General features: G+C 52.2%; 1 pseudogene; it reads right to left on the bottom strand.

The window, feature by feature from the left end:
- Nucleotides 1-4,732: 4,732 nt before the first annotated feature.
- On the bottom strand, nt 4,733-14,099 carry LOC134426029 (antigen peptide transporter 2-like; annotated as a pseudogene).
- Between the last annotated feature and the right edge of the window lie 5,134 nt (nt 14,100-19,233).

The raw sequence follows: 19,233 nt of genomic DNA, 5'->3' as shown, positions 1-19,233 counted from the left end.
TGCAGTTTCAGGCTGAGAAAGAGGCTGCCCAGCAGGCTACCGCTGCTCATGGGTGTAATAAAGATTACCATCAGGACAGGGGGTACGATCAGGATAGGGGATTACCATTAGCCCCTGCAATGAGGACGGTCTTATTACCTGCTTCGCCACCCTCTTCTGCTTTAAGCCAGGCTACACAGAGTGCTTCTGAGGCTTCCACACCCCCTGAACAACACGAACTATGGCCAAGACCACCCGATAATCTCCCGAAAATCAATGAGCCGATCCCTGGGGCGGAAAATGACCTAGCGGGGGCTATTGCAAGGGAGTGGAGGTTGGCCTGGGCTGCACTTGCCAGAGACGCTATGAAAAAGGGGGATGGGGAGCTTATCAGCGCTGCTACCCAGCTGGCTTGTCCTGTTGTATTCAATCTGCAAGAAGGAGGGGGCATGCAGGCTACTATTACAGCCCTTGATTGGAAATTGCTGTCTCAGCTGAGGTCTACTGTTAGTCAGTTTGGAGTGAAAAGTGAGCCAGCCAAACAGATGTTAGATTTTATTTTTGATGCCAGTCTTCTTCTTTTGGTGAATGATTGTCATGAGGATAGCTAAATTGATCTTTACTCAGCCTCAGCAATTGTTATTCAATGCTCATTGGCAAGGGCTTGTAAATGAATGCGTAGCACAGTTAGGGCTAGGCTTACAAGAACAGGCAAAGACCTCTCAAAATCAGGTGTTAGCTGCTCTTGGACCTCTTCAAACATCAGCAACACTGCCTTCAATGCCTAGTTGGTGCCAGAGCCGCAGTGACCACGCACCAACAGAAGTCGTCGCTGCAGCATCAGCACCTCTCGTGTCTCCAACCCGACACCACAGGGAGCCTCGGCTTGGAACCGGCAGCTGCCGTAGAAGATATGCTGATGACCTGCACCCACGGAAGATCCCGACAGGGATTCACGGACCTATTGTTATACAGGGTCACACGGTGGGTGCTTTGCTTTTCGGAAGATCATCTGCATTGGGATTATTTGTTTTGCCTGGCGTCACTGATGTGGACTATATGTTATGGTGCGTACTCTTTTCCCACCACTCCAAATTAACAAAGGACTGAGAAGTGCTCAGCTGGTGCCACTTGAGCCAAATGACTAAGGGATTACAGACTATGAAAGGACAAGAGAGGGGGGGAAATGGTTTTGAATCCACCGGAGGACTTACCTTACTGGCTTTGAACCTTTCTGAGAGACCCAAGAAAAGGGTGGAAGTGGAATTTCAAGGAGACAGAAAAGATCATTTTCAGGCTTGTTGGACACTGGAGTCGATTCCAGCAGTATTAGCCCTAGCCGTTCGCCTCCTCTCTGGGTTCCATGAATGAAAAACAGCTAACAGCTTTCCTTTTCAGTAGTCCAATTACCACCTACCGTGCAATGCCTGATAAGGCAGGACATTATGGCTCAGTTGGGGGTGGTTTTAACCCTTTGGGGTAAAAGCCATTGCTTGGACCGTGGCTGAGGAACCTTGTGACATATGCTGTAGAGATATTAGATGTGCTTTTAATGCTTCTGCTTATTTTACCTTGTATTTTTGATTATATTCAAAATGTGGTCAGTAGAATGATAGAAAAAACTTGGCAGACTAACCTCCTTGCGCAAAAAAGAAAAACGGGGAATTTGTTGGAGAATTTTGCTCAGACATGGCTTGAAGGAAAAAAGGCCATGAACATATACAGCTGGTTAAAAAATAAAAGGCAGCTGTGAGCAGCAAGTTCTCAGGCTTTTCCCTTAACAACAGTAAACACCATGTCCTTGAGGAAGTGATGAGAAAAAACATGGTGGAAAACATGGAGGCCTTGACAACAGTTAATAACAAGTCAATAACAGGATGAGAAAAGCAAGTATTAGTCTCAACAAGAAAACCACAGGTATCGGCAACAAAGAGGGATTGGTGTGTAATCTGCAACCTATGATGAGCTCGGGTTTTGTAATATGTATAAGCTTAATTAACACCACTATAAAAGAGTGTAAGCTAGATCAACAAATCGGAGTTCCATGCTGATCAATTAGGATGTGGTCGACTCCCTTTGCTTCCTCAAGGGACACCTCATAGGGTGGCCCTACCTCAGGCTCAGGCCAGAGGTCTGGGCTGTGGTGGGTCCCGTAGATGCTCATCGGGCAGATGAGCTATGGTAGGATGGGAATGGTCACTTTAGGGACAGCAGATGAGGGTGGGTGGTGACACTGGGGACACCCTGTCATACCCTTGGGGATGACATGGCCATCACGCTGGGGGATGTCCTCGGTGCAGCGCTGGGACACAGCAGTGACAGGATTGGCGTTTTTTACATCCTGTGACCTCCCTGTCCGTGGGATGTTGTGTCAGGCACTGCGTGAAAAACGCCAATCACTTGTTTTTCAAAATTTTAGAAGTTTAATAGTAATAAAATGGTTATAAAAATAGCAATATTACTAGAGTAATAAAAATTTGGACAATTAGGATTTAGGACAATATGAGACAATAAAAACAAAGAGTTACAGACGGTCCGGGTACCTTTTTCTGGTACCCATTCAGCACCACAGCCAGATGTGCTTCCACAAACAAAGGCACTGCACAGTTTTTTCCACCAAGATGCTTGAGCTTTACAACAGCAATTTCAGCTGTCAAACACAGAGGTTTGTAATATTGTTAGCATCTGTGCTGTCAAGGTCACGCTGCACCATTGCAGATGAGAGTGAACCCTCATGGACTGTGTGCTTTGCAAATCTGGCAAATTGATGTCACACACATCCCTGATTTTGGCCGTTTAAAACACACCCGTGTCTCAATTGGCACCCTTTCCTCAGCAATATGGGCTACAGTACACACAGAGGAAAGGGGACTGGGTGCCATGGTACACTGGCAATCAGCTTTTGCAGCCTTGGGCATTCCTCAAACCATCAAAACTGATAAAGGGCCTGCTACACTTCCCAGAAAACCAGGCAATTTCTACAGCTCTGGGGTGTATCACACCAAACCAGCATCCCTCATTTACCAGCTGGACAAGCAATAGTGGAAAGAGCACATGGTGCCTGAAAAGGTATAGTTAATAAACAAAAGGGAGGTATGTGGTGAGACCCCACAGAGTAGAATAGCTAAAGCTCTATACACATTAAATCACTTAACAGTATTAGGAAAATCCCCGAACCCAGTTATGCTAAATCACTCCTTATCAATGCAATCATGTGATGTTCAGCTGCCCAAATCCAAGGGAATGGCACGAGACCTCCTTACCAATACATGGGGGGGGTCCCTGGGATCTCATTACCTGGGCTTGGGGACATTCATGTGTTCCAACAGACAGTGGGACACATTGGGTACCTGCCACATGCATCCAGCCTGCACTGCATCCTGACAGCACCTCCTGATAAACCCTCAGCAGACACAGAGCCGTGTGATCAGTGATTGGTGACAACCTCATGGAAATCTGGGACTGCAGTTCACATAAAGATTCATCTGTTTACAAATTATTCCCCTGTTTACAAACTGTTTTCCTTGTCTACAGATTGTTTCCTAGTTTTTGTGTTTGTTTTTCTTTCTTTAATAAGGGTTGAATGATTCTTGTTCTTGCAGACTGTTTTATTTTCTTCAAGGCTTAAATGGTTTGTTGTTTTTACAAATAAGTTGCAATCTGTAACCTATAAGCCTAATGCCTGGGGCATATTTACCTGAGCTCTCCCCTAGCAGTTCCTGGACATAAATGCTGCAGCTAGAATGCAAATCAAAATTTCTAGAAAAGAAAGGGTGAGATGTTGGTGTCACCTTGCCAGCCCCTGGGCTCAGTGACAAGAGCTTTGGCCAATTTGATCTCTCATAAGCCTGCAGACATCTCAGTGGCCCAGGTCCCAAAGGGGTGTGGAGTTCAAACCAATGACAGCATCCAGACCAGGCCTTTCAAATGCTCTATATAAAGGAGGGAGTGGAAAACAAAACCCTCTCTTGCCACACAAACATCAGGGTGAGTGGTGTCTGTCTCCTGTGCCCCTCACCCTCCACATGTCACCTAACACAGAGGCAGATCCAGCTCTGGATCACCTCCATGCAGGTGAATCCTGGTGTGTGATCCATGCTGGAATCTCATGGATCCTCTCATTCTGCAGAAACAGGCAGAGAAACCAATTGCTTGACCACAGGTACAGAGGGGAATCTGTGCGGGATTCCAGAAGGGATATAGGGCAGGATTCCAGACCAGGGCACGATTCCAGATCAGGATCAGGTAGAATTCTAAAGTGTATCTGGGCTGGATTCCAGAGCAGGATCAGGTGGGATGGATAGGGCAGCATTGGAGTGGGATTCCAGAACAGGATTGAGGGGATTCCAAAACAGATCAGGTGGTGTTAGTGGAGCAGGATTGGGGTACAAGGGATGCAGTAGGATCTGGTGGGATCCTTGCTCTCTGTGGGCTCTTCAGCCAGATCCAACCCATGGCGACAGAGACAGGGTGACACCAACTCTTACTCTCATCACCAGCTGAATGATCCATGGTGCAGGTCCAACCCCTTCCCTCTCCCTGCAGAAAGCCACAAATTGCTGGCAGAGTTCATCCTGCTGTTCCCACTCATCACACAGCAGCCCTTCCCAACAGACTGACTTCCTGTTTTCCCATGTTTTAAACACAAGAATTACAGTTGTTCAAAATGTTTTATTTCTCATGTATAAATACCCTGGTTTGGGCAATAAATCTCAGTCCCATCCTCCAGTGCCCAGCACTTCCTCTCAATAGAAAAGGGGACATTGGGAACTGGGATAAAGACACTGGGGATGGGGACACTGGGAAAGGACTGGGGACACCAGGAGCTTGGAGTGAGCACAGCAGGAGTGAGATGAGGACATGACACCCATGCCCAGATCCATTCCTTGGGATTGATTTCCCACCCTGTGCCCCATGTCCAGGAGCAGACATGGGGACCAGGGATCATGGGGGCATGGTGGATACAGGGGACACACACACATCCAGGGAATGGGCAGACCTGGGGGACACAGTGGGGACATGGGGGACACAGGGAGTTGGGATCCTGAGGATGTGGGGAGAAGGGATTCACAGGACACTGTGACTGGGGACACCAGGAGCTGGCTGGTGACACAAACACCGGGAATGAGGACACTGGGGCTGATTCCCCTTTATTCCCTGCCAGATGCAGCCCCCTTCTTGCTGCCCATCCCAGGGCCCTCGGGCTGCCCAGTGCTGCCTCCTCCAAGGAGCAGGCGGCTGTAGGTGCCGCGGCGTTCCCGCAGCTCCGCTGGTGTTCCCGTCTCCATCACGGTCCCGCGCTCCAGCAGCACCAGGCGATCGGCCCCGTCCAGCACCCGCGGCCGGTGGGACACGACCAGCATGGTCTTTGCCAGCCCAGTGCGCACCCAGCGCTGTGCCTGCGGCCAGAGAATGCTCTCATCCCAACCCATCCAGCTCAGAGAACACTCATCCCAACCCATCCAGCTCAGAGAACGCTCATCCAAAACCATCCAGCTCAGAGAACTCCCATTCCAAACCATCCAGCTCAGAGAACTCCCATCCCAACCCATCCAGCTAGGAGAACACTCATCCCAACCCATCCAGCTCAGAGAATGCTCATCCCAACCCATCCAGCTCAGAGAACGCTCATCCCAACCCATCCAATCAGAGAACCCTCAGGCCAACCCATCCAACTCAGTCCTACCCTGTCCCACCTGATCCCACCCAGTCCCGACCAACCAATCCCATCCCACTCTCAGTCCCACCCTAATCCTATCATCCTGTTCTTACCATCTCCCTGTTCTCCATCCCATCCCCATGCCCACTATGCCATCCTGCCCACACTATCCCCATTCCCACTGTCCCATCCCATCCTACTCCTACCACTCCAACTCTTCCCATTGCACTCCATCTCTGTCCTCATCCCAGCATTCCCATCCCCTTCATTCCCACCCCATCCCACCCCACCCTATCGTATCTCCTTGTCTTCCTCCTTTGATTCTACTTTCCTGCCATCCTACACCCCTGGTCTCTATCCCATCCTACTATCCTGTCCTATTTCTCCACCTCATTGACCCACACCACCCCATCCAATCCCTGTCTTCATCACATCATTCCCACTCCATGCCAATCATTATCCCTTATTGCCACTACCTCATCCCACCATCCCATTCCAGCCATCCCAGCCATCCCATCATACCCCATTTTCACCAACTACACCCCTATCCACACCAACCCCCTCCATCCCACCCCACTCACCGCTCCATCATCTCCATCATCCAGCGCCTCATCGAGGATGAGCACGGCGGGACGCCGGAGCAGAGCCCGGGCCAGGGCCACACGGCGCCGCTCCCCCGCCGCCAGCCGCCCCCCGCGCTCCCCCACCTCTGTGGGAGCGACCACAGGGGATCAGTGGGGTGCAGCCCTGTTCTCCCCTCTTGTCCCACCCCCCACACTCCCCCACCTCTGCGGGGGGACCCTGGGATCAGTGGGATCCCAGCACAAGAGGTTCCCCCCCTTCCCCTGCCCCCCACACTCCCTCACCAGTGTGTGAGCAATCCCATGGGATCAGTGGGATCTGACCTGCGTGAACAATCCCATGGGATCAGTGGGATGTGACCTCAGGGATCCCCCGCACACCCCACCATGTGCCACCCACTCCGCTCTCCCATCGCTGCCAGAGGATCCTGGGATCAGGGGGATGTGCCCCAGGGGTGCCCCATCCATCCCCCTAGCTCTCACCAGTGTCCCAGCCCTGCTCCAGCCCCTGAATGAACTCCATGGCTCCAGCAGCAATGGCGGCCTCCCGCAGCTCTGACTCTTTGCAGTGCTCCAGCCCCAGCAGGATGTTCTCACGGATCGTTCCAGAAAACAGGACGGGATCCTGCTCCACCAGCACCACCTGCCCCAGCCCCAAGCCCTATGATGCTGTCTTGGCTCCTGGTGTCCCCACCCCTGTTCCATGACCCCATGCCACCTTGGTGTCCCCATAGTGTCCATCCCTGATCCCATTCTCCCCATCTGTGTCCCCAGTGTCCCCACCCCTGACTTTCCACTTTTCCCCATTCCTTTCATCCCCATCCCATTTCCCAATGTTCCTATCCCATTTCTTGTTGTCCCCACCCTATTCCTGATGTCCCCATCCTCTTCCCAGTATCCTCATTTCTGCTCCCATGCTCCTGTGGTCCCAGTTCCATTTCATTGTTTATTGCAGACATCTTTTATGGAAAATCCTTTCCTTAGGATTTTTCCTCCTGAGAAGCTGAGAGGCCTCAGGAACAAAATGTAAACATTGATTATCTGCTACTGTGGAATGCAACAGGTGCATCTGTGATGGGCCCATGTTGGATGTTTGTAATTAATGGCAAATCACAACCCAGCTGGCGCAGACAGAGAGCCAAGCCACAAGCCTTTGTTATCATTCTTTCCTATTCTATTCTTAGCTAGCCTTCTGATGAAATCCTTTCTTCTGTTCCTTTAGTATACTTTTAATGTAATATATATATCATAAAATAATAAATCAAGCCTTCTGAAGCATGGAGTCAAATCCTTGTCTCTTCCCTCATCCAAAAACCCCTGTGAACACCATCACAGTTGTCCCCTGACCCCTGTCCCCATTTTCCCCATTCCATGCCCAGTGTTCTCAGTGTCTCTGCTGTCCCACCTTGCGGTGCAGGTACTGGTATTCATACTCTGGCAGCGGGATCCCATCCAGCAGCACTGTCCCGCTGCCAGGATCCCGCAGCCGCTCCAGCAGCGCCACGGCCGTGCTCTTCCCGCTGCCATTGGGCCCCGCCAGCGCCGTCACCTCCCCGGAGCGCACCTCGAAGCTCACGTCCTGTGGGATGGGGACAGGTGTGTGAGTCTGTCTGAAATATTCCTCATCTGCCTCACCATCATCATTGGGGGAGCACTGAAGAGTCCCCACTGTCTAAAATCTCTGGTTCTGAAGGAGAAAGTCACATGCCAACAAGGCCCCGAGACCTGAGAGCATTGTTAAGCTGTTGTCCACAGGTGTATTTACTATATGCTACACTGAGCCCAATGAGAAGAAGAAGGGGGCACCTTGCCTTTTTGCAACAGTAGCCTTGGAAGCTGTCCCCTCTTTGCCTGGCTGGACTTCTCCTGAGTTTTGGGTGGTCCCCCACAAAAGACCCTTCACTCGTCTTACAACTGCCGTGACAGACGAACTGAGATGTAAGAAGCCTCTCCATCAAAGACCAAGACATGAAACCCCCATGCGAAAAGGCCCCCCACACTCTTTCCAAGGACTGGGACTGAGACCCCCAACCTGGGAGAGGTGTGTGGGGGAGGCAACCTAACCAAAGCAAGATGGATGTTGCAGGTGTGAGCAGTGGACCACGAAAACAATGGCTCACACCCACTGCTGAACATGGACTGTGTGTACCCCTTTTCCAAACATTATTCTTTCCTTCCCGAAGATACAATAAACTACCTTTGACTCGGTTGCAAAATCCATTCCCCTTCCCCCATCGAAAAAGAGTATAATTGGGGTCCAGATGGACTGCAACCCTGAGATCTCCCCGACGTAATAGGCGGATCCTCGACTGGACTGGACCAAAGGATTTTGTCTCTGCATTTGGTAGCTATATCCCCCTCCTTCTCTCTCTCTCTTTTCTCTCTCTATCTTTTTCTCTCCCTTAATCCCTCTACTGCATTTTGTGGTGGTCATTCAATAAAGCTGCATTTGTTTTATTACTGCAAATCTCCTGTGCCGTATTGGTTTTTTTGCACCCTGAGATCAATCCATGAACTATCAAGAAACCCGTTTGTAAGGACGGATTGTGACAGCAGGTGATGCCAAAATTCCCACCCCTGGGAAACCCCACCTCCCCCCAGACCCACCTTCAGCACAGGGTGCTCTGGATTTCCAGGATATGTGAAGGAGACCTTCTGAAAAGTGACATGGCCCTGAAGCTCGGGGGGCTCCCGCGTCCCCCCGACATTCCCTGCGGGTTTCCGATCCAGGTATTCCCAGATCCTCTGTCCAGCAGCTGCGTTGGTCAGGAATTCATTGAAGCCGTAGAGCAGCACCTGGGGAGAAGGAAGGGGGTGGCACCGGGATGGACAGAAGCACGGTCGGATGGACAAACACGTGCATTCCATGGGATCACCTGGGTATGGTTACCAACTCTGTCCTGGTACAGCAGGAAGGTGACGAGGACCCCAGGAGTGATGGATCCGTCACGGAGCTGCTGGTGGCTCCAGCACCATGACCCGGATGGCCAGTTTGATCACCTGTAGGTGGGACAGGCATATTGCTGCCCCCAATCCACTCCTGGTGTCCCCATTCCATCTGCTCCCATTCCAACCCACTCCTGGTATCCCCATTCCATCTGCCCCCAATCCACTCCTGGTGTCCCCATTCCATCTGCCCCCAACCCACTCTTGGTGTCCCCATTCTGCCTGTCCCCATCCCACTCCTTTGTGTCTTTATCTCTGTTCCTGGTGGCCTCATCTCTGTTCCTGGTGTCCTTGTTCCAGTTCTGGATGTCCCCATCTTACTCTTGATGTCCCTATTCCTGATCCTGATCTATCACAGACATATTCTCTGAAAAATCTTTTCACCAGGATTTTTCTCCTGAGAAGCTGAGAGGCCTCAGAAAGGAAATGTAAACAATAATGATCTGCTGCTGTGGAATGAAGCAGGTGCATCTTTGATTGGTCTCATGTGGTTGTTTTTACTTGATGACCAATCACAGGTCCAGCTGTGTCAGACTCTCTGTTGAGTTACAAGATTTTATTATTCATTCCTTTCTAGCTTTCTAATGTCTCCTTTCTCTTTCTTTAGTATATAATTTTCTTTTAATATAATATATATTATAAAATAATAAATCAGCTTTCTGAAACATGAAGTCAAGAATTTTGTCTCTTTTCTCATCCTGGGGACCTGCAAACACCACCACACTGATGTTCCCAACCTTTATCCCAGTGTCCCCATCCTGTTTCTAATGTCACCATTCCCATTCCTGCCATGCCGTTCCTGAACTCAATGTCCCTGTTCTGTTGTCCCCATTCCTGGTGTCCCCATTGTACTCTGAGTGCCCCCATCTTAGCCGCTGGTTTCCCATTTCTGGTCCCAGTGTTCTCATTCCCAGTGTCCTCATCCCTGATCCTGGCATCCCCATTCTCTGCTGTTCCCATTCCCAGTCCCCCCTGACCCTGTAGTCAAGGACGAAGATTGCCAGCTCCAGCTCTATCTGCTCCTTCAGCCTCAGCTCCTTGGCCAGGTTACATCTGTGCTGCTCCTCCTCCTCCTCCTCTGCCGAAAAGGTTCGGATGGTCTCAATGGCGGCAACAGATTCCTGCACCCCTGTGGCTGTGCGGGCGGATGCTTCCAGCATGGATCGCTGAAGGGCCTGTGGCAGCAACAGGGGATCTCCAACTTTCCCAGATCACCTTCGGGGCCCACCATCCACATCCCATCCCACCACACCCACTGCATCCCCACTATTGCATTCCCGCCATCCCACGCCCTTCTCTCTCACCCTCACCATTCCCATCCATTCTCCTAATCCCACCATCCCCATCCCCACTGTCTCATCCCATACCCACCACCTTATCTCATCCTTCTCTTCTCATCCACACCAGTCCCATCTCGACCATTTTGTTCTATCCTCATGTCAGCACTCCCACCATCTCACTCCCCTGGTCTTTATCCCCTTTCATCCCACCATTTATCATCCTCCTTTCCATTCTCCATCCCATCCCCATCATCCCATTCCCCTTGTCTTCATCCCCTTTCATCCCACCATTTCCACCTCCATCATCCTCCTTTCCATTCTCCATCCCATCCCATCCCATCCCATCCCATCCCATCCCCACCATCCCATCCCATCCCATCCCATCCCATCCCATCCCATCCCCACCATCCCATTCCCCTAGCCTCCATCCCAGCTCCACCATTCCCACCTTTCTTCAGTCCCCTCCCACTCTTTCCCTCCTACTCCTGACCTGTTTGCGGGTGCTCTGGATGCGGCGGGTGGCGATTCCAAGGGGCACCTCCAGCAGTGCCAGCAGTGCCAGCTCCGGTGCCAGTCCTACCATGAACCCCCCCACCACCAGGGCCATCACCAGGCTCCGCAGCAGCTGGTTGGCTCCACTCGGTGCTGCCCTGCACACCCGTGGCACTTCCATGGAAAACTGAGCCAGGAGCTCAGCTGCAGGGTGGGAAAAGAGGTTGGGATTGTGGTGGGTGAGACCATGATCCCATCATGGATGATCCCATTTGGGATGGGAATGATGTAATGGGGAGCAGTGGGATGGGATGATGGGAATGGCTGTGGAGATGGTCAGGGTGGAATGGGGCAGGACAGGGGAAATGGGATGGTGGGAAAGGAAATGGTGGGATGGGGTGATGGGATGGTGGGAGGCAGCTGGGGATATGCAACAGGGTGGAGGCACGGGAGTGAGAATAATGGGGACAGAACAGTGGCTAGAATGGGAAAGTGGGATGGGGACAGGATGGAACACTGGAGTAGAATGAAGCCAGGAAGATGGCATAGGATGGAATTGGATGGGATGGTGGGAATGGGAATGATGGGGATGGAGTCATGGGATGGGATAACAGACAGATGGGATGGGATGGGATGGGATGGGATGGGATGGGATGGGATGGGATGGGATGGGATGGGATGGGATGGGATGGGATGGGATGGGATGGGATGGGATGGGATCAATGGGATGGGATGGTGGGAATGAAATGGGATGGGATCAATGGGATGGGATGGTGGGAATGGGATGGGATGGGATGGGATGGGATGGGATGGGATGGGATGGGATGGGATGGGATGGGATGGGATGGGATCAATGGGATGGGATGGTGGGAATGGGATGGTGGAAATGGGATGGGATGGGATGGGATGGGATGGGATGGGATGGGATGGGACGGGACGGGACGGGACGGGACGGGACGGGACGGGATGGGATGGGATGGTGGGGATGGGACTGGGGTGACAGACTAGCTGGGATGGGATGGAACAGGTGGGATGGGTCGGGGGGTATGGGGCTGGGCCGTACCCCATTACCTGCTGGTGTTCCCTGGAAGAAGTCCAGGTCTTGGTGCACCAGGTGGGAAAAAAGCCGCAGGCTCAGGCTCTGACGGAGACGCGTCATCAACAGCATGAAGAGAGACCCCCGGCAGCCAGAAAACAGCACACTGTGGGGACACAGGGACACGGTGACATCGGGGACGTTGGGGACATGGGGACAGGCCCTGGGAATGCTCCAACCCACCTTGTGGCTCCAGCAGCCGCCACCATCCCGACAGCTCCAGCGGTGACTCCGTCCCCACTCCCGATGGCATCCAGCACCTTCCCGGTGGTGTACGGCCCCGCCATCTCCCCTGGGTGTCACCGAGGCTGCATCACCACGGGTGAGACCACTGACACAGGGGGACCCTGATTTGTGGGGGGCAGGATCCAGTCTGGGGAGCGGGGATCTAATTTTGGAAAGGCGGGACACGATTTGGGCAGGAGACAATTTAGAGAAGTCAGGACCCAATTTGGGGGGTTTCGTGAAAAATTTAGGGATTTTACACCCAATTTAAAGTGTCAGTACCAATTTTGGGGGGGTTCAGCACACAATTTTATGGATCAGAACCTAAACATAGGAGATCAGGACCTTAAGATCCCAGGTCTTAGAGGTCAACATCCATATTTGGGCATCAGACCATTAGTTTGATGGTCAGCACCCAATTTTGGGGGACCAACAGTCAAGTTTGCAGGGTCAGAACCCAATTTGGAAAGTGAGCACCCCATTTTTGCAGGGTCAGCACCCAACTGAAGGGGTCAACTCACAATTTAGGAGGGTCACCACTCTATTTTAGGGTGGTCATCACCTATTTAGGAGCTCAACACCCAATTTTAAGGCACCAGCATCCAATTTGGTGGGGTATCCCAGATTGGGGGGTTCCCAATTTGGGGCTGCAGAGCCCAAATTGGGGATGTCAACGCCTGTCACCACATGTCAACGTCCTAAGGTGACGTTAGGATGTTTGTATCCCCATCTGTGTGTTCTGTTTATGCTGGATATCATGTTCTGTGCTTTCAAGACTGGCTCTGAAGAGTGAAAGTTTTGCTTTGGTTTTGCTATCAGCCGCTCCCCCACGGCTGGCGGGACACAGACACAGATGGTGCTGCTTTTGCTTTTTGCTTGGCTTTTTGCTTTTCTCTTGCTTCTGCTTTGCTCCTGCTTCGCTCTTGCTTTTGTTTCTGCTCATTATTTAGTTTAGCTAAGCAGTCTGAATTTTTCCCTGGACTGTTTCTCCTTTCCCTTTTTTGGACCTACTTGAGCCTGCTCCAGACCAGGACCTGGGAACACCGAGAGTTTGCACCTTGTGGCTGCAGCAGCTGCCCCAGGACCAGAGGGACTGACAACAGAGCGACCACCCCCAAGAGAGACTTTCTGAATTTGTCATCTTTTTCAGAGTGGTGAAAGAATGTTGTCATCTGGTATTGTTCATTTTGTGTGCTTTGCCTGTTAAATAAACAGGTTCTTCCCACTTCTCTCTGAGGAATCTTTCCTGAACTGGTTTGGGGACGGGTTGTGTGGGTTTGCTTTCTGGAGGGGCCCCTTTTGGAGGTTTTCTCCCAGATTTGCCCTAAACCAAGACAGTCACCCACCAACGACAGCCAGCATGAGGCAGAGGACAGCAGCTCCAAGGACGTTCCTCTGCTCCCAGGTCAGTGCCAGAGTGCGCCGGACGCTGCTGGGAGCCTTGGGGACGCCTCCGGGGGTCTCAGGGACGCTGCCGGGGGCTGGGGGCGCGGCCCAGGCCAGCACGGCAGCAGCGTGGGTGACCCCGAGCCAGGCGGGCGCTGCGGCCGCCAACAGCCCCGGGCCGGCCCCGAGCGGCCCCAGGAGGCTCCGGAAGGTTCCGAACACCGCGGGGGGTGGCGGTGGCCGTGACGGCGGCCGCGGTGGCTCCGGAAGGACGGCGAGGGGCTGGCAGCCGGGTGGCCGCGGCCAGGATGGGCAAGCGCAGGGCAGCCTCGAGCCACACGCCCAGCACGCCCAGCGGCGCCAGCAGCGGCACCAGCGGCACCAGTAACACCAGTGCCAGGGCGTCAGCACACCAGCAGCACACTGGGCAGGAGAGCGGCGGGTGGCAGCGCCATGGTGGGACCAGTACGGACAGTGCTCTCTGTGGGGTTCCCGGGGAATGAGCAACAACCTGTGGAGACACCAGTTAAAACCAGTTAGGACTGGGGCGCTCCCCTGTGCACACCAGTGCTCTCAGTCTAGACTACAGTGCTCCCAGTCTGGCCCGCTGAGCTCAGCAGTCCACACCAGTGCTCCCAGTTCAGCCTGGGGCACTTCCCAGTCCAGCTTGGGGCACTCACCAGTCCACACCAGTGCTCCCAGTCCAGCCTGGGGCGCTCCTGAGTCCAGCCTGGGGCGCTCCCCTGTCCACACCAGTTCTCCCAGTCCAGACTACGGTGCTACTAGTCTGGCCCCCTGAGCTCAGCAGTCCACACCAGTGCTCCCACTTCAGACCCCTGAGCTCAGCAGTCCACACCAGTGCTCCCAGTTCAGCCTGGCGCACTCTCCAGTCCAGACAAGACACTCACCAGCCCACACCAGTGCTCCCAGTTCAGCCTGGGGCACTTCCTAGTCCAGCCTGGGGCATTCTCTAGTCCATATCAATGTTTCCAGTCCAGCTTAGGGCACTCACCAGTCCCCAGCAGTGCTCCCAGTCGAGCCTGGGACTCTCCACAGTCCAGACAAGGCACTCCCCAGTCCGCACCAGTGCTCCCAGTCCAGACTACGGTGCTCCCAGTTCAGCCCTCTCAGCTCCCCAGTCCACATCAATGTCTCCAGTCCAGCTTGGGGCACTCACCAGTTCACACCAGTGCTCCCAGTCCAGCTCCCAAAAGCTCCGTCAAGGTTTCGCTTTCGAGCCCCCGCCCATCCCGCTCTGCCCCGCCCTCTCCCCGCCCTGCTCCGCCCCCATCCCCGCCCAGACCCCGCCTCCTCCTGCCCAGACCCCGCCCCCTCAGGGCACCGCCTCCTTCGCCTCTCAAACCCACTCCAGCCCCCTCTGCCTGGCAACCGATGATGTCACCTCCGCTTTGACCTATCACAGACGCCATTTCAGGCGTGGGCGTGTCAGGCGAGGATTCCCGCGCGCGCGTTCCGGGAAACGGCGGGGGCTGCCGGGAAGGCACTGGGCCGGCATCGGGAGCACACCGGGACCGTCCGAGGGCGACACGGTCCGGACCGGGACACGCTGCGAGCAGCACCGGGGCCCGCACGGGCCCCCGGGACTGCCCGGAACCACCGGCGAGAAGAACCGGGAGCAGGACCGGGAGCCAGAAGGACAGACCGAGACCCACCGGACGCAGCAGAACCCACCGGTCCCCGTGTCCCCGATACTGTCTCCCCCCATTCGCCGGTTCCTGGCCCTGCTGGGGCCCGAGGGCGGGCGATGGACGCTGGTGGGGAGCTGATGTCGGCTTCTGCTCTCAGTACGGGGGGACCCCGACCGGAGGCGCAGGACCCCTTTGAGGGGCTTTGGGATCCGATTTGTGGGTTTGGACATAACAGGACCCCTTTGAGGGGATTTGGGATCCGATTTGTGGGTTTGGATATGGCAGAACCCCTTTGAGGGGCTTTGGGATCTGATTTGGAGGATTTGAACATAGCAGGACCCCTTTGAGAGGCTTTGGGATCCGATTTGGACATAACAGGACCCCTTTGAGAGGCTTTGGGATCTGATTTTGAGGCTTTTTGGACATAACTGGAGGGGGACAGGATGCCGTGGGGGGTTGCAAGGCCAATTTGAGGGGTCAGGACCCAATTTGGGGGAGGCAGAATCTGATTTGAGCGAGGTCAGAAACCAATTTGAGGGGTCAGGACCCAATTTAGAGGTTTTGAGCACCCAGTTTGGGAAATCAGGATCTGATTTTGGGGTTCAACACACAATTTTGGCAGTGGTCAGGATACAATTTCCAGTCCTCTTCCCTCAATTCAGGGGTCACCACCCATCGTGGTGATGCTGATGCTGTGTCCCCACCGGTGAGGTGGCCGCCCCCTACTTCACGGGCCATGTCACCGACCGGGTGGCACAGGAGGAGGACGCCTCAGGCGCTGTGTGGCCCCTGGGGCTGGGTAGGTGGGTGACACCGGGTGAAATAAACAGGGCAGGAGACTTTTTCTCCTTTTTAATGCCTTTATTAAAAGTGATCAGCTCAAGGTTGGGAAGCTCGATGGGTCCGAAACTGCTCCCAGGGTGACTCGGAGGAGGAGGAAAGTGCAGCTTTGTCCACTAAAGGGCAGAGCTGGGGGTCCCACCTGTGACGGTGTTCACAGGGGTTCTTGGATGAGGGAAGAGATGAGGATCTGACTCCATGTTTCAGAAGACTTGATTTTTTATTTTATGATATATATTACATTAAAACTATCCTGAAAGGATAGAAGACAAGGTTTCATCAGAAGGCTAGCTAAGAATAGAATAGGAAAGAATGATAACAAGGGTTTGTGGCTAGGACAGAGTCTGAGCCAGCTGACTGTGATTGGCCATTAATTAGAAACAACCACGTGAGACCAATCACAGATGCACCTGTTGCATCCCACAGCAGCAGATAATCAATGTTTACATTTTGTTCCTGAGGCCTCTAAGCTTCTCAGGAGAAAAAATCCCGAGGAAAGGATTTTTCATGAAAAGATGTCTGTGACACTTCACCTTGGCAGCAACTGGTATAACTGGTTCACTCTGCAACCCTTTTTTGCCCAAAAAATTGGCAGATTTTTTTATTTATAACACCCCTGACCCCTCTGTCCATCCCCGCTGAGCCATCACAGAGCTGGGCTGTGACAGCCTGGCAGCTGAGGTCTTTGCTCAGGGTGAGAGGCAACAAAGGTTCTCAGCATCTCTGCAGGCTCGGTACTTTGTTCCTCACCTCCAGACATCACTCTGATCTCTTAATTCTGTATTGGCTCGTTGTTTTGGGGTTTTTTTCGGTAAGTTTGGTGGGGTTGCTTCCCATGGCATGCTGGTCCCGAGGTTATTTTGCATTTTCTCTGATGCCCCCCCCCCCCCCCCCATATCCCATCCTCTCACTGTTGGGAGAGAAGGGCCATCAATTTAGCCTCAGGCAGGGCCATCCCGATACAAAAGAAGCGATTAACTAAAACGACTGGTGATTACAATAACAAACAGGTAGAACTTCACGGTGACTGTGTTCACAGGGGTTCTTGGGTTGGGGAAGAGATGAACATCTGACTCCATGTTTCAGAAGGCTTGATTTATTATGTTATGATATATATTACATTAAAACAATACTAAAAGAACAGAAGAAAGGATTTCATCAGAAGGCTAGCTAAGAATAGAATAGGAAGGAATGATAACAAAGGTTTGTGGCTCGGACAGAGAGTCTGAGCCAGCTGACTGTGATTGGCCATTAATTAGAAACAACCACATGAGACCAATCACAGATCCACCTGTTGCATTCCACAGCAGTAAATAATGTCAATGTTTACATTTTGTTCCTGAGGCCTCTCAGCCTCTCAGGAGGAAAAATCCTAAGGAAAGGATTTTTCAGGAGAGATGTCTGTGACAGCCTGACTGCCTGTTCTGACAAAAGCCTGTGCTCTAAGAAACTGCTGCAGCCCAAGACAGAGATAAAGGGGGGGCCCTTGAACTCTGAAACAGAGAGAGAGGCTGCTGTGGAAAGCAGGGTCAAAATGACCCCAGGAATTCTTTCTGATAAAGAAAAATTCACAGGAAATGTAACAGGAAATCAGTAGAATGAATATGTATGAACTTGTTGTGAAATTGCATGCAGACGTATTTGAGAGGGAGCTATGTGACTGTGTTCTCAGGGGTCCAAGGATGAGGGAAGAGATGAAAATCTGACTCCGTGTTTCAGGAGGCTTGATTTATTATTTTATGACATATATTATATTAAAACTGAGCAGCCCAGCTTCTGTCCAGGCATTATTTCTTCTAAACAGCCCATTATCGGTCCAGGGATTATTTATCCTGAGCTGCCCAGCTTCTGTCCAGGGATTATTGATCCCAAGCACCCCAGTTTCTCTCCAATGATTATTGATCCCTTGCCTGTAGGGTTCCTGCACACCTCAGTACTCCTCAGATGATTGAGCAGCCCAACTTCTGTGTGGGGATTATTGATCCCAAGCAACCCAACTTCTGTCCAGGATTATTGATCCTGAGCTACCCAGCTCCTGTCCAGGATTATTTCTCCTGAGCAGCCCAGCTTCTGTCCAGGGATTATTGATCCCTTACTTGTAGGGTTCCTGCACACCCCAACACTCCTCAGGTGATTTAGCACCACAGTAGCCCCTGGATGCAGAGACATTTCTCCATCACATTTAAAAGAAAAGTTCAGGTGGGTTTTCCAATGAGCAATGTGGATTTCCCTGGAGTTCAGCAGCCAGGATCACATACCCCAGAACCAGAGCTTCTGTATCCCTATGGAAAGGTGGTGGCACAGGGAATATCTGCTCTGCTGCTCACAAACAGCTGCAGCTGCTTTGGGTGCCTGAACATCTGCAGTGACAACTGCACCCAGCTGTTCCTGCTGCAGGGAGCGATTTTGGGAAAACATGGGCAGGATTGAGATGCTGTTCCCAGGTGCCTTCTAGAGCAGTATCAATAATCTTTCTGGAAGGAATGAGCTCCTGAGATTTGTTTTGCATTCTTTTATAGAAGAAAAGAAATTTATTAAACTGTTGGTTTGTCCAGTGTCATTGAGAGATGGCACTTTCAGCCTCCAATCCATGGTCACTTTTAAAAACCTATAAATGTTAGTCAGAAAATAAACTTCCTTTTCCTTCACCTTCAGAATCCCTGAAAAGAACTGCTGCACCTCACCTGCACCTGGGTGCTGGGCCCCAGCTCCTGAGGGCAGCATCATCTCCCGGCTCACCTGTGACACAGGTACCAGCTGGGGAGTGAAAGAGCTGGGGCTGGGTGATCCCAGCGACAAAATAAAGCTATGCCTGCTTTTAATGTACGAATTGGTGTTAAAAAGTGTGAAAAACGCTAATCACGTGTTTTTAAATTTTCAAAAAGTTGAATGATAATAAAATGGTTATAAAAATAGCAATATAATTAGAGTAATAATAATTTGGACAATTTGGATTAGGACAATAAGAGACAATAGAAGCAAAGAGTTATGCATGTCCGGGTACCTTTTTCTGGGCAAAATAAGCCTGATAAAGGACACACGTTAACAAGGGATTAACCCTTAAAAAACCATAACCTGTTGCATATTCACACACCTCATA

The sequence above is a fragment of the Melospiza melodia genome, chromosome 17 (assembly GCF_035770615.1).
Source record: "Melospiza melodia melodia isolate bMelMel2 chromosome 17, bMelMel2.pri, whole genome shotgun sequence".
NCBI lineage: Eukaryota > Metazoa > Chordata > Aves > Passeriformes > Passerellidae > Melospiza > Melospiza melodia.
This window is presented reverse-complemented; position numbering and strand designations above follow the sequence as displayed.